The sequence below is a fragment of the Macrobrachium rosenbergii genome, chromosome 57 (genome assembly GCF_040412425.1).
Source record: "Macrobrachium rosenbergii isolate ZJJX-2024 chromosome 57, ASM4041242v1, whole genome shotgun sequence".
Taxonomy (NCBI): domain Eukaryota; kingdom Metazoa; phylum Arthropoda; class Malacostraca; order Decapoda; family Palaemonidae; genus Macrobrachium; species Macrobrachium rosenbergii.
In genome coordinates, this window is record NC_089797.1 from 1132501 (window position 1) to 1137500 (window position 5000).

A 5000-nucleotide genomic window follows, 5' to 3' on the forward strand; every position below is an offset into this window, starting at 1 on the left:
CCAGCCTCTTCCCAGAAAAGAATGAATGGCAGGTGCACCATTTGAATCAGAATGAATGTGAAGAATGCATAACTGGCCAAGGTGGGGGGAAGGGGGGGAGTGCGTTTTTTTTTACCTGTTTTGTATGCACGGTTGATGGATGAGCATTGCATGAATATTTGGAATATCCTCATTGCATACCGCGTTGTGTTACGCCCACTGGACTGCCAAACGTACGAGAAGTTCAGTTGCGTTGTTGTGTGTTGTTTTGGATTGGCTTCCTCCCCACTGCCAGACGCGTTATGATAACATTCTTCTTCGCGTTTATGCGCTGTCCGAATCCTGATCCGAGTTCGTGTTACATCTCGGACGCTGTACGTCTGTTTCTACGTCTGCGTGCGGGTCTGCCAAGCGTAGGATTAGATCCAGGAACCTCGCAGGATGTGGCTGTGTGAAACGCGGCGGCTTGGGGTAGGATTGGCGGTGGAGGACGAGGCGTAATGGCTCGTTGAAGTCTCTGGCAGTCAGTACAGAGGTGACCTCACAAACGGCGTCGCCGGACGGAGCCGTTTTCTCTTCGTTTGTGTCACGATCCTGAAAGAGTACTCGCTCGCTCTCCCGCCTTCTCATTTATCAAGTTCTATTCGATCAGTTTATCGGTTCGTTTTATACGTAGAATGATGTGATGTGGTGATAATGTTGATGGAATGATAATGCTGAATGTCTGTTCTGTGGAGGAATACATGGAAAAAAACGGAGCAGGCAAGATATCTACTGAATAACAGCATAATTATTTATATTTTTATTTCCCGAGTGATGTGATGACACGAATTCACCGACCGGAAAATAGTGAAAGTATTCTTGACGAGAAAACCCGTGACAATCCCAGAAAAAAAAATGAAATTGAGGGAATAATCAAAAGTTAAAAAGAAAATGTATGGATGAAATTAATAGCTAAAAGCAGCATTCTTAAGAGAACGTATTATTATATAAAATGTATTCGTACGCAAATGAAGGAGAATATGGATTGAAAATTACATGATATTTGTGGAGAAGTGAATGATGAATTAAGTTTTTTTTATTCCTCTATAGTCTGAGAAATATTATGAACATATCTTTGAACATTACTTATATATAAATATACATATATATCTATATTATATACATACATACACACATATGTATATGCATGTGTGCACATATTGCTTTAACTTTTATTCTGTGGTGCCTTGTTTATCCTACTCCCAATTTGGACTGCAGCCACTGACTCCCATCTTAAAAACATAAACTCCATTAAATTTCCCATTCCAGATTTTAGTATTTGATGTCTGTCACCGTCGTTCTCTTTAACACCTCGTGCATACTACATCAAAGTTTTCCCAAATGCAGAACAGCAGCTTTTGCACTCAGGCCTTCCAAGGCCACTAGCCTTGCAGTCAATTCTAAATCTTGTCGTTTTTAGTTTTTTGTAAAAGAAAACTGTTGTGCCGGCTTTGTCTGTCCGTCCGCACTTTTTTCTGTCCGCACTTTTTTCTGTCTGCACTTTTTCTGTCCGCCCTCAGATCTTAAAAACTACTGAGGCTAGAGGGCTGCAAACTGGTATGTTGATCATCCACCCTCCAATCATCAAACATACCAAATTGCAGCCCTCTAGCCTCCATAGTTTTTAATTTATTTCAAGTTAAAATTAGCCTTAATCGTGCGTCTGGCAATGATATAGGATAGGCCACCACCGGGCCGTGGTTAAAGTTTCATGGGCCGCGGATCACACAGCATTATACCGAGGCCACCGAAAGACAGATCTATTTCCGGTGGCCTTGATCATATTCTGTAGCGGCTGTCCAGAAAACTCGATTGTTTTAGAGGTTTTTCAGAAGTCTCTTCCCAGCTGTTCTCGAATTATGGAATGATATTCCTAATTTTTATTATGAATCACTGGAACTGCAGAAGTGTAATTTAGATGCAAATGCATTTTTTTAGAGCACCGCCACTTGGAGGCCCCTTTTCGTCGTTTTAATTGTCTTAAATCCTTTGTTTTTATGTGTTATTTTCTTCGTATATTTTATTCTTTTATTTATTTCTTTCTTTAGAAATGGGTTTCTAGGTTGTAGAACCCTAGTTTTCCATATAGGGTTGTAACTTGGATGATAATAATAATAATAATAATAATAATAATAATAATAATAATAATAATAATATAATAATAATAATAATAGTGGAAAATCTAAATTTAAATATAAACGAAACCTAATAATAATAATAATAATAATAATAATAATAATAATAATAATAATAATAATAATATTAATGATAATAATAATAGTAAGTTGACGAGTAATACTAACATCATCATGTACAGTAACATTCATGATGAAATGATTCTAACGATGAAAACTCAAAAGTCACTTTCGCGAATCATGAAAAGTGAATGCTTGTGCTCTTTCCTCTCCCAGGTTCCTGAATTCAATTCCTCCTTCTGCTTTTCCTGAATTAATAGACTAGAAAAGATACCGTTTTTGTTAAAGTGTTTTACTTTTTATACATATTATATTTAACTCTGAGAATATAGATGATATATATATATATTTATATATGTATATATATATACATTATATATATACTATATATATTTATATATATGTATATAATATATATATACATATATATATATATATATATATATATATATATATATATATATATATATATATATATATATATATATATATGTATATGTTTGTGTGAAAGTGCATGCGTATAAATGTTTCTCAGTATTAACGAGTCTTACGTAACAAAATGTGGCGCCAGGGAGATCAAAATTTTCATCTAACTTCATAACATTTGATCCTTATATACTGTTCTTTTCTTATTAAGGCTTCTGTCAAATGTCTTACCTTCTTAATGAAAACTTACACCTCTCTCTCTCTCTCTGTCTCTCTCTCTCATATTTTCTCTCTCTCTCATATTTCTCGTAATATTTATTTTGGTAAAACTCTCTCTCTCTCTCTCTCTCTCTCTCTCTCTCTCTCTCTAATATTTTTTCACGTTTCATTGTAGTATGGTGAAATTCTCTCTCTCTCTCTCTCTCTCTCTCTCTCTCTCTCTCTCTGATAGTTCCTGTAATACTTAATTTTGCTGTGGTAAAACTCTCTCTCTCTCTCTCTCTCTCTAATATTTCATTATGGTGTGGTAAAACTCTCTCTCTCTCTCACACACACACATTTCATTGTAGGGTGGTAAAAGTCTCTCTCTCTGTCTGTCTCTCTCTCACACATTTCATTGTAGTGTGGTAAAACTCTCTCTCTCTCTCTCTCTCTCTCTCTCTTGTTTCATTGTAGTTGGTAAAACTCTCTCTCCTCTCTCTCTCTCTCTCTCTCTCACATTTCAGTGTAGCGTGGTAAAACACACACTCTCTCTCTCTCTCTCTCTCTCTCTCTCTAATATTTCATTGTAGGGTGGTAAAAGTCTCTCTCTCTCTTTCTCTCTCTCTCTAATATTTCATTGTAGTGTGGCAAAACTCTCTCTCTCTCTCTCTCTCTCTCTCTCTCTCTCTCTCTCTCTCTCTCTCTCTCTCTCTCCGTAAGATGACAAAAATTCCATCTTCCATCTCATCAACAATTCACATCATCCAATCTCGTCCGGCCTTCGCCCTTAAATTGGCAACTCACTATGTGGCAAGATCATTTCATTGTTCTGTTTGAACTTCTCTTTACAATGGCAGGGAAGAAGGGGAAAGTGAAAACGGGAAGAAATAGCTCTGTTATTACATTGTTCTATTTAATTTCCTGCTTGCGTGAAGTCTTAGAGAGAGAGAGAGAGAGAGAGAGAGATCCACCTATGATGATTTAGTAAACTTCTGAGTTATCAATTTCTGAGAGAGAGAGAGAGAGAGAGAGAGAGAGAGAGAGAGAGAGAGAGATCCACCTATGATGATTTAGTAAACTTTAAGTTAACAATTTCTGAGAGAGAGAGAGAGAGAGAGAGAGAGAGAGAGAGAGAGAGAGAGAGAGAGAGAGAGAGATAACCACTGTGATGATTTAGTAAACTTCTAAGTTAACAATTTCTGAGAGAGAGAGAGAGAGAGAGAGAGAGATATGATGTTCTGTGATGAGAGAGAGAGAGAGAGAAGTTGTTTTCAATCGAGGCAGTTGATCTGTTATTCCTAATATCATAATTATCACAATTATTTGAACTTGAATTATTATTATTATTATTATTATTATTATTATTATTATTATTATTATTATTATTATTATTATTTCATTTAATGTCATTGTTGTTCTTATTAGAACATCAATTATATTTATTATTATTTTTGTGGAGAGTCATACCATACTACTATTATTAGAAGTTCAGTTATCAATTTTATCATTGTTACTATTGTTATTATAAATGTCTAATAACTAATACTGCAATTTATATTGACGAATTTCCTTCATCTACTGTATTTTTGTCCTCAATTCATCTTAATTCGTTTCATTCGCATCTTTGTTCATCTTCACATTCGTCATTGTCATCTAAATCCGAAGCATTTTCACATTCTTTTGTATTTGATGAATCCTCCTGAAACCTAACTATGTAATGGAATGTTAACTGCCTTTTTATTCATAGAGAGAGAGAGAGAGAGAGAGAGAGAGAGAGAGAGAGAGAGAGAGAGAGAGAGAGAGAGAGAGAGAGAGAGAGAGAGAGAGAGAGAAGAGATATAATGATTTAGGAAAAATTTTAAAGAGAGAGAGAGAGAGAGAGAGAGAGAGAGAGAGAGAGAACCACATATAATGATTTAGAAAGAGAGAGAGTTTAGAGAGAGAGAGAGAGAGAGAGAACCACCTGTGATGATATGGAAAACTTTCAAGCTACGTTTATGATATGAGAAAGAGAGAGAGAGAGAGAGAGAGAGAGAGAGAGAGAGAGAGAGAGAGAGAGAGAGAGAGATGAGTACTGAACATATCTACTCACACAGAGAAATTAGCAGATGCACGAGTTTTAGTTGTGGGTTGCTGTGAGGGGAGAGAGAGAGAGAG

General features: G+C 35.9%; 1 protein-coding gene across 3 annotated transcripts in view; it reads left to right on the forward strand.

Moving 5' to 3' along the window:
* The window catches only part of LOC136837101 (calpain-9-like), a 296927-nt gene that overhangs the window by 170735 nt on the left and 121192 nt on the right, over nucleotides 1-5000 (forward strand). Inside the window, exon 1 of one of the 3 annotated variants that reach the window (XM_067101717.1) lies at nucleotides 289-638. The exons of the other annotated variants lie outside the window; for them this stretch is intronic. The gene's annotated coding sequence lies outside the window, so the exon portion shown is untranslated. Of the gene's footprint in view, nucleotides 1-288; nucleotides 639-5000 lie in introns of those variants that run through there. 3 annotated transcript variants of the gene reach the window in all.